This window comes from Triticum urartu, unplaced genomic scaffold, assembly GCF_003073215.2.
Source record: "Triticum urartu cultivar G1812 unplaced genomic scaffold, Tu2.1 TuUngrouped_contig_5207, whole genome shotgun sequence".
NCBI lineage: Eukaryota > Viridiplantae > Streptophyta > Magnoliopsida > Poales > Poaceae > Triticum > Triticum urartu.
In genome coordinates, this window is record NW_024115863.1 from 1 (window position 1) to 11,250 (window position 11,250).

The 11,250-nt window shown below is 42.0% G+C and overlaps 1 long non-coding RNA gene across 2 annotated transcripts; it reads right to left on the minus strand.

The window, feature by feature from the left end:
• Nucleotides 1-5,854: 5,854 nt before the first annotated feature.
• LOC125528909 lies at nucleotides 5,855-11,237 on the minus strand. Of its 2 annotated transcripts, XR_007292489.1 has the most exons (9): nucleotides 11,060-11,237; nucleotides 10,806-10,964; nucleotides 10,019-10,251; nucleotides 9,867-9,929; nucleotides 9,330-9,456; nucleotides 8,804-8,977; nucleotides 7,229-7,405; nucleotides 6,611-6,715; nucleotides 5,855-6,293 (listed from the first exon to the last, which is right to left on the minus strand). It is a non-coding gene; the product is annotated as an uncharacterized LOC125528909 (long non-coding RNA). The 2 variants fall into 2 exon arrangements; XR_007292490.1 differs by lacking the exon at nucleotides 8,804-8,977 and having other exon boundaries at nucleotides 5,857-6,293; nucleotides 11,060-11,235.
• Between the last annotated feature and the right edge of the window lie 13 nt (nucleotides 11,238-11,250).

Below are 11,250 nucleotides of genomic sequence, written 5' to 3' on the forward strand. Positions count from 1 at the left end.
TGGCGATATAGATCGCGCCTCCCCCCCCCCCCCTTCGCAGCACGGATGTCGTATGGGCCGGCCGATTTTCCTTTTTCCCTTTCATTTTTCTTCTTTTCCTTTTTTCTTTTCTTTTCTGTTTTACTTTTTCTTTCTCCTTTTTCTTTTTTTCCTTTTCACCTTTTCTTGTGAATTTTCGTTTCAAATCTGCGAACACTTTTTTGTTCATCGAATTCAAATTTTGTTCATCGGATTAAAAAAATGTTTGTCAAATTCAAATTTTGTTCATTGAATTAATTAAATGTGCATCAAATGCGAAATCTCTATTAAATATTTTCACCCAATTCAAAATTTGCTCATCTATTTTGTCAAAAAATGTTCTAGAATACAATATATTTTTCATAAAGTTGAACAAATGTTCATTGGATTCAAAATGTATTCATCAAATACCAAATAATGTTCATCACTATTGAAAAATGCTCATAAAAATTTTTGTTCATCAAAGCAAGAAGTACAATCAAAAGTAAAAAAAGTTCATTCTTTATGAAATATCAAACATTTTTTTGATTTCAAGAACTGTTTTGAATCTGTGAACGTTTTTTGAAAATCACAATTCATTTTGGAATCTCGAAAAAAGTAAACCGCGCCCCACATGGACCGGCCCAGAAGGGCGCGCAGTGGAGCGGGGGATGCGTGCGCGGCCGAACGAGAAACTTTGAGAGAGTAGGCACTTACTAATCCTTCGGCCCGCAGCCACTCGCGACCTAAACCTTAACCCGCTGCCTCCCCCTCGTTGTTTCCACAGCCGCCTCCCGCTCTCCCTCCTGTTCCACCGCCGCCGTCAAGCCAGCGCTCTAGGCTGCCGACGTCCGACCCCTTGCCGTTACTTGCTCATACGTGCAGCCTAGATGACGAGGCAACTGTCGCTGCGCCGGAGCCTCGCCGTCCCCCCTGTGGTGGCGACGGATCTCGAGGGATGATGACACGAGCGCGGCGTCGGCGGCTTTGCCTCCTGGCAGAATGGAGGGATTGGGCCAACCTGCTTCCTCCGGACCTCGTTGAGGAGATCTCTGACCGGCTGCTCTCCCTCGACGTGGCCGAGTATCTCCGCTTCCGCGCTGTGTGCAGGACGTGGCGCGGACTCACCGCCGACCCGCGCACAGCAGGCCTCCTTGACAGCCGCTTCCGCCCCCGCAACTGGATGGTGCTCTCCATCATTCCTGACCCCGAGCCCCACCGCCGCCTCCTCAACTTGGCCACTGCGGCCTCTCTCGGTGTCCACCTCCCGGCCATCTCCACCCACTGCCACATCTGCGACGTCGACGGCCTCCTCGTCCTCTTCCACAAGCCCACCACGACCATCCGCCTCCTCGACCCACTCACCAACGCCCTCACCGAGTTCCCGGCAATCTCGAGCCTCGTTTCGGCCGTCCCCCTGGATCACCACACCGTCTTGTTTCAGAATCCCCTGGGCACTATTCCGAGGGCGATCAATGCTGCAGCTTTTGATGACTCCACATCCCCGCCCACACTCCTCCTCTGCCTGAGAGGCGGTTTGGCCACCATCATCTTCGCCAAACCTGGCGATGCGCACTGGACGCTGGTGATCCCAGGCCAGTCCACCCACCCCAGGAACTACAATATCAACAGGTACTGTTCTTCACATTGCTCTCCCTGGGAGGACACTGCTACATGAGCTCGCCGGAGGGTTCGGTCTACCTTTTAGAGCTGCAGCCGCAACCTCGGCTGGGAGAGGGGGGTGACCAGCGCCGCTTTGCTGAACCAGGTAACATTTGGCGCGAGCGCATAATGTCGTTCCTGGTCAGTGGCACCGACGGGAGGATGCTGATGGTACGGTACTGGAGTGGCGTGGAGCGCTTCGGCGACATTGGGGCTTACAACCAAAATGAGCTATTCACGGCGCGCGGCATCACCAGCCGCATTGAGGTGTTGGAGGTGGACATCGCCGGAAAGAGGCTGGTTCCCATGAGGAGCCTTGGCCGGCATGCAGTGTTTATTGGCCTGACGCACTGCTTGCACATCTCTACCGAGACATTCCCCTCCATTTCTGCCGACACAATATACCTCGGCTGCTATCATCAGCAAAACCGCGGGTTTGGCATCTATCATATCAACAACAAGAACCACCGGAGGACCGAGCCTAATGACAAGTTCATCTTTGATATAACCCGGTATTTATATCAACCAGCTGCCAGACCCTACAACCTTGATGAGTATCTAGTATTCTATGTGGACCGTAGACACCGCTATAGTAAGGCATGTATCAATCATACAAGCTGTCTCTTTTACTCTTGTGAGGAGCCTCTCTAGTGCATATATATGTATTTGTGTGGCCGCCTGTTTAATTTGGCATGTGATCGATCAACCTTGACAGCAGCCAAAGAAAAACTTCTGCTCTCTACTTGGTGTAACTCTCGCAACCTAAATGAGATTCCTGTTTAACATGTTATTTTTTCATAGGGACTCGCTCTCTGATTTGCTCTAGACGTCAATGGTCAAATATGATGAGCACATTTTTTTCCCCCATTCTGCTTATGCTAGAACCATTTGATTTGGCTCTCCATTGGCTTTACAAACTGATGATTTCGGAGTTCTTGTGTGGAAGTCCTATGCTCTCTAATTAAACACCTTGCTTCCAAGGTAATCACTGCACTTATTTTTTAGATCCTATGGCAAATATGGTAAGGTTAGAAATAACTTCAGATTTCAAAGAAAATATTGGACTCTCGGGTTTGTTATTTCCCAGGCGAATGCAGCCAGCCCGAATGGCCCGGTGTGAGTAATTTGATTTGTGGGACAACACTGTTAGCAACCCTGCTAGAACCCCTTTAAATAATCGCTCAACTCTTGATTATTGTTTATACAAAGTTGATATGCTCTTGGCATCTTGTTATGTTACAACTCCCTGCAAATTTACGCTAAAGCTAATTGTCCATTGCTTTGAATGACGTTTCAGCAGCCTGAAGATATTTTGTTACGTCATTTGTTTTGCATCAGAGAAAAGAAGGAAATTCAGTAGTATTTGGTGTTGGTGGTTGGTTTTAAAACATGAATATTTTTTCATTGTGTTGTCTAGCTAATATTTATGTTTGGCTGTGGAGCATGCGCACCACACACTTTTGTAAAAGATGATTCAGTTCACATGGCTTTAGTTTTGATTTCGCAGTGTGGTCCTTCGTTTCTCCCTCTTTTCTTTTTGAGAATGTTCAGGCTTGGCTTTACAGTTATTTCACTTCAAGCAGCGATCTGAGCATTTTTTTTATTATACTATCTGTGTGCATCCAAGGTTATATGGGGTGGAGCCTTCAAATTTGACCATGTTTTATAATAAGCTCAGTCTTGGTGAGATAATTGAGAAAATGATTTTTTTTGTTAATTTCTCCTCAAAATATATGCAATTGGGTATGTGGACAGAATAACATGGGAGAGCAGTTTGTTAGACTAATGACTTTTTTGCCGTAAACTTGTACACCCTCTATTTATAAACTGCCAAAACATCTTACAGTTAGGAACAGAGGTTGTAAGTACGTATTGAGTTTTGAATTTTGTGTGCGCAACAATTGTTCAAATTTTACTATGGTTTTTACCTAAGATTTATTCTCTCTATTTTGTGTCTATTCTCTCAAAATATGGCAATGTATCACTGTAAATTTTCTTTCTTTGAGAACATCACTGTAATCAGGCTAGATGCAATTTCTCTCGCCTTTGTTGTTTCCTAATGTAGGTATGCGTAAAGTTGTTTATTTATCTTCTTATATGTGCTTCATCTGCTCACGTACGTTTGGTGGTATTTGGATATGACAGCTTCAAATGCAGTTGCTACGGTGGTGATGCTGGAAAGTGGTAGAACGTAATGCTACTCTTTGGAAAGCGCAGAAAGATGTGACTAAACATACTGATATGTGGAAACGGTAGCAACTTACATGTATAATCCTTCAAACGTACATCTATTGAGGAGAGAAAAGGGAGGATGCAATAGCAGTGTGGTCTGTTTGTTGAACCCATGCAGGGAAATTGGCAGACTCCGGTAATCTGAAGGGGGAGGAGGCCGTCATCACTTCAGTGTTTGAATGAGTTGGAGTGGCTGGTTCAACATTGGTATTGCAGTTTGGTCTTCTTGTTGTACTCCATCCGCACAAGTGGTAATGCTATGCTGTGGAGTGACCATTTCTTATTGGGAAACGCTAGGCACCAGACTATTGATGATCTCTTACCATCAGACTAGTCCTAGACCATTCGATGGAACTTACACCCAATGTCTGATCTGTTAGCAAACCATTCGATCGAACTTACACCCAATGTTCGATCTGTTAGCAAACCCCGTGCATGATTTGTTGGATCGAAGCCTTAGGGTGTGTTTGTTTGGGCTCTTTTCAGCAGCTCCAGCGGCTTCTACTGCATAAAAGCCGGAGCCCAAACAAAGGGGCAATTTTTGGCGCAGCTCCACACCCGGCTGCTTCGGAGTGCTCCAGCCAAAAATAAACTGGTTTCCACTGTAGCTATACATTGTTTCCACAAGAAACGAAAATATGCTTCCAAAGAAAAGGGAATCTGCTTCCATGAAACCAAAGTATAAATACAATCAGAACACTTTACGACAAAATATGATACACAATTCAGGCCTAATATATCTGCAGGGAAGCCTGGGTATTGTCTTGGGCTACACCGTGAAACTTGCTTCGATCTACATTTTGTGGATGTTATAGTGAATGTTATACAAATATTTTGCTTCCACGGTGAAACTTGCTTCCATCTACAGTGAATTGGCTTCCATGGCAAATCAAACTTGTTGTGATTTAATCAGATTTTCTTAACAAGACTAAAAGAAATTTGTACTTATGTGATGGTATGCTTACTTCAAATTATCAAAATGTTGCTTCCATCAACTAGATAATTGTCTTTAACCAAATAAGCCATTCCAGTAGAAATGAACCATAATCATGAGTATACGGCTTCAAACACATCAAGAATGTGTTTCCTGGAACTACAAATGTGCCCTGTTTGCTTAAAAATGCACAAAATTAATCATCCATAGTTCCATGGACGTACATGCTGAAACAAACTGGTAACTCCTGCTAGCTTGCTACTTGCTACTGTATGGAGTGTGACAACGTAGACATCAAGTTATTTCATTTGTCGTAGCTCCTCAAGGCGCACAATATTTTGGTGCACAAGCAGCACATCGGTATTGCTTCCATCAGCTTGAAGGAAGTCATCCATCAGTGGTGCTTCAAACATCAGTAAATTTTCCTTCGGGGTGGTGCATCCAACACTGTCCAGATCAACAATGAATTGCTTGATACAAATCATCATTTCAACTGAAGCATTATAACCAAGGTATGCTTGGTGAACTAGTGTTGAAGAACAATATGGCTGACGCATATAATTTGGCATTTTGACGCAATAATAAAGTAGGTAGGATGGAAGCATACAATTACATAAATTAGCTTGGCAATCATGTCATCTTAATTTTATTACGAATGGAAGCATAGTTTTACAAACGACGACAAAGGTAGCACCAGAGGAGAGATATAGAACAAAAGTTATATATGCAAGCAAACATCAACAGTTGAATATATATCTATGCATCACTATTAGATTGAAAATGCTAATTACACAAATTGAAGGGGGCATCAAAAAAAGAGAAATCACATAGGTGATGAAAAATATTTGTTCATTAATAAATAAATATCTCCACAAACTAGAAACAAATATACTAAATCAAGAAGCATGGTTATAATTCTATCTGTTCGTGAGAAGCATGGGACAAGCACCTACGCAACATGGATTCTAAGTAACTAGATCGGAATCGCGCCTTGGCGCAAGGGTGCCGGTCGCAACGTTTTGGTTAAACAGGTAATGGCAAGTTAGTAGAAATCCAGGTTTAGCATATGCAATAATACATGATAACACAGGTATAGAAAGTAAATTAGAGAACCAACACTGGAACTACAACATAATATACAATAACCATGGATTAGTAAATCCATCCGAAGGACCTGTCTCATAGCGATGAGCACACATAATTTACAATAAGGAAAGGGTGGTGTGCTACTACACTGATTCACAACGCCTCTATAGAGGCATCACATCCACCTATGATAATATTACTCGATAAACGAAAAGAACTTCATCTTCTTATGCGGTCAAAACATCGGTCGCATTCACAGCTCAAGCTCAGATAAGCAATTACTACTGTTGTCCTCATGGTCAGATGGATAGTAGCCAGGAAACTCATCATATTCGGTGCAGTCAGGCTCCTCATAACAAAGGCCATTGCTTGGCTCAACGTACTGTTCAAGCGATTAAACAAATTATTCAAGGTTGCCAAATGGGAATTAGAACAATTGCTTGCAATGGATCATCAAGTTAATTCAGTTATTCATGAGTGGAACCATAATGGTAGCAATGCCGAAATATTATTCATCCTGATCATCATCCTATTTGTTACTCCCTCCGTCCCATAATATAAGAACGTTTTTCAAGCTAACATAGTTTGGAAAATGTTCTCATACTATGGGACAGAGGGAATAGAAATTAACCTAATCAAAGCAAAGAGTGGAGGAAGCTAAAACTGTAATCTAAACAGAACTACTATGCAAGTTAATACCAGTCGATGAATCGGGTTGCTGGCAGTTGCAAGGCTGGCCAGACTGGGTGTCATGCTCAACACAAGGTCTCCTCCCGAAGAATGTAATGACCAGATGTAATCAACCTGACATAAAAAGCCAAAAAGGGTGATAGTAAACATTGTTGTCGCCTTTGCCATACCCACACAATCAGTGCTAAATCATAACTGCAATCAGACCACATCCTATCTATTTCGAAGTTGTAATGTAAACAGAGGTTGCAGGAAACAAAACCTAGGAGTAAAAATGAATGATACATGATCAAGATTACAACATGTTCATACAGAAAGCAACACATCTGACAAATCTAAAGACCGGTGGTAATAATTAGGGCAAGTCATTTCAAAGAAAGGGACAGAAAAACAAGTAGCACACTACAGGGCAGCTGGACAGTTCAGTAGTGTAAGCAAGGCATACAAAAGACTATACAAAAGGGAAGTGACAAAATCAGATAGCAGCCTTGATAAGTACACAAAATGAGAATTAGTGATGTAGCTCATCATGGCAAGTGATACTGCTGGAAGCATAGTTCCAACCACCGATAAGCAGTGTTTTGCCAATGGAAATAAACACCAAGGAAACAACAAACATTTGTTTACCAAGATGGCTAACAGAAATACTCAAATGCGTGCATTTCTCCGGTAGAAAAGCACAGTGACAGTCATTGTGCTATGCGGGTACATCCTTCTCCGATAAATAGCTCTAGGAATTCCAACATGATCCAACATAATATCAAGAATCATTCTGCTAAAAATGCTCACGATAGTCTGGTCCACCTGAGTGTTTGGAAATGGTATAGAGAAAACATAAATATGTGATTGATAAATGAGCAGCAAAGGAACATACATGCGCAGGACAACATAAAGATGCAAAAATAACATTATTGGAAACAATTAACAAAAGAAGCAATCGACGGTCAGTCTTAAGGTATGAGCTACAAATTTTTTATTTTGAGCAAAACCGGTCAATGAACACACATTTTTTTTATGTATGGCCAGTGTAAGAATACATAGACTACACTGGTGAGTCTATGGTTACTCAACCAAGCATGCACCGAGTCTTTTGCTCTGTACGCTGATAAGAATAACTATGTGAATAAGGTAGACCCGATATTTCACTATCCATGTATATATGATGTGTCGAGGCACCACACAGAGCCAAAGCGTTATTTTTGTTTACGAAACCATAACTGTATGGCCAACGATTACTCATAACACACTGAGAAAATGATAAAATAAAATAAAAAGACATTAACCAAGGAACTAAGTATTTTTTTCCCTTTTCCTATCTTTAATAAAAACGGAAGAACTCGTGCCATGCTCGTCAATAAAATAAAATAAAATAAAAGGCATACATTCACATATTTATGTACGGACTATGTGTACACAAGGAGTTAACTGACATCCATTAGATTAGCTTGCACGACCAAGGTTCAGTAGCACAGCAGTGGAATTTTTGTCTCCAAAGCACTGTGTACAGTTCGGAAAGGATGATCGCTTGGTACACCTCATAAGGGTGAACAACCATCTGTCAGACACCTGCAACTAACAAGACTGAAACCCTGAAAATGGTATATAACAATGCTGACCATCCCAATAAACAGAAAAGCTAGTATATCACACCTAACCCGTCCCCTAAGCTGGCACCAGATTGATCTACCCATTCAAGAGGACCAATTAAGCAATCCACACTAACTATCAACAACACAAAAGCATGCCACAGCGTCCCATCTCAGTTACCACCACACGCACCAATATGAATATGAGACTGATCCAACACTCCCCTTCCTTAGAACCTACCTAGACCATGTAACATGCCACTACTATGCACCTAATTCATTATCTTCGAAGTCCCATAGAAATTTGCGGTTCTATCATATTTCTTAGTTCAAGCCCCTGAGATAAGCATATTCGACATATTGTCACATCCTACACTCGTGTAACCAACATGTATATCTACAGATGTTTTCCATTTGCCACATCCTATTATGGTAAATGTCCTAAAGCTGAACATATTTGAAGCCTGTACATCCATTTGCCTGATCAATTTTCATGCGAATACCTAATCATGATCTTAAAATTATTATAGTTCAGTTTGATTATAATTTATATACCTAAGTCAGCCAACTATGCAAGGGAAACAACGAACAGTTCAGAACTTCAGGTAGTGCTTACTGTATAATCGATATAGCGTTGTTTCTATCTGATCCAACGGCCCAGAGCAATCTTGAGCGAGATCCGACGACTCACATTGCATCAAAAAACAAAAGAAACACGCTCCAGGCCTTCGTATCAATATAGAGAAGCTGAGCCTTGGTGTATCAATTACGAACGTGTGTTCTGCTACATCTAAAATAGAAGGATCAATATGGTCATGTACTTGGAATTCTAAAGACAAATTTATCAAGTATCTGCTGCTAATAACAAAAATTATAACAGGATTTAATGAAATGTCAGTAGGCTCTTAGGATCAGGGGAGCAGTCTTCGCCATCTAAAAGTGACTCTTGTTTGTAATTACACAAAAATGGAGTTTCCCTTGTTTTTCTACATACACAAAAAATGGAGTTTGCTAATGCAATCACATGTAGCAGAGTTATTCAATCAATTGACAGGAGGGAATGACATATGCACTAAGCACCACAAAGTCGTGTAACAAAAAACAGAGGAAAAAACTAAAGGAAGAGGCAAAGATGGCCTTACCTTCACGGGAGAGGTAGACGTGCCTTTGCCGGGAGAGGAGCAGGGTAGCGGTCATCGCCCTCGGCGCGCTCGTCTCTTGGTTCGCCAATGCTATGTCTTTCCCAGCTTCAATTGCTGCAACTGTAGGCTGTCAAACAGAAAGAAAATAATGGATATTTCAGTTGGCCTTCATAGTAGCTTCAGCAAGCACAACATAAACAGATTTGGCTACATATATTTTTTTCTCAATTCATCCATCCAAAGTAGAGGAGAGAAAATTTAAAAATAGCATGATAATGTTGGGTTCTCCGGAAATGCGAAGACAAGATACTAAGCAGAGTCTGAAAGTAGCACCACTGAGGCATGATGGGCCTACTGATATGCAGTTTCATAAAGGAGCCATGGACCAAGGCTCAAACTGTCAAGGATGGGATGTTGGTTGCACCACTACGACACTATCGATTAGGTTGTCACATTCCGACTTTTCTTAACACCTTAAAAACTATCAAAAATAAAAGATGAAGGAAACAAAATGCAATACAGAAAAACATAAATTACCTTTAGTCCTGCACACCCTACTATGCCCGTAACGACTGTAACTGCATCCGGGTGTCGAGCGACCTATTATTGAAGAGTTGACTATTAGTGAAAATTTCAGTATAAAGCATTGATTCCTTTTGCATATAGGATCAGAAGAAATTCCTTCTTACCTCTATGACACCTTGCTCCCCAGGAATAATTTCTGGCATCACTTCACAATCAGCTAACGCTTCCTTTAGCTCGTTAAGTAATGACTCGTTTCTTACAGCCACCAGTTTTGGTTTGAACGTTTCTTACAAGCACATATTGTAGAAAGAATATGCAACTACTGTTGAATAAAAACAAACTAAAACTATTATTGTTTCCAAATCTATTAGTTTGGAAATCAATTGCATCGTGGGTCCTGTAAACAGAGAAGCAAATGTGAAATTTAGATGTGGTTCAAAATATTTGTGGTCCCACCCATAGTCAAAAAAAGATATTTTGGGACTAACATACATGTGGCTAATGCACGAATATCATTCATGTTGGGCTAACAATATTCTGAAATCAAAATCCGCACACCATTTATCACATGTCCTGATTTATAAGGCTGAATTAAAGAGATAACAGATATTACTAATGGGGTCATTAATTACTATAATTGTCATTTGCCCAAAAAACAGCTGAAAATATCCTATATGCCACTGGGTGTCGTGTCATGTAAAATAAAATTCAAACAAAAATATATAACACTAACTTAGGAAAAAGCACTTTGTCCTCCCTTTCTTTCTGTGCCCGTCAACCAATCAAATGATGGCAAAAAGTGAAACCAAACAGAAGGAAAGGAGAGGGGTCACTCTGTTCCCAGCGAATTTGTCCATATGCACAAATATAAATCATGCCCACTAATTTGTCCATATGCACACATATAAAACAAACTGAGGAGTTATGAGCAGGGAGTTAACAAAAGACTACCAATCACTCTAGCAGATGGAGCCATCCCACTGTATCCTCTCAGACCGTGACACCTCTCGGAGCTAGTCAAAGACAAATCTCCAGAGGTTGAAGACAAACCTTTCTAGGAGAAATTGACCACCGCAACAACTATCCTTGCAACCAACCGCGAGCAGCAACCTAAATAACAATAGATCAAGCCGCAAGTCAGCCTTGGAGAGAGAGAGAGAGAGCGTGTGTGTGTGTGTGAGGGAGGGATAGAAAAGGAGAGGAACCTGTGGGGCCGTCGCCACCGACGCGCCGACGAGGGACGTGCCGCTCCTGGCCGGCCCTCCAGACCGACGTCTCGGAGGAATCGACCCCCCAAGGGGCGAATCCACTGGCCACGGGAGATTAGGTGAGGGGATTGGGAGAGGGTGGGGGCCGGCAGGGATGGGAAGAGGGTGGGGGCCGCCAGGGATGGGGA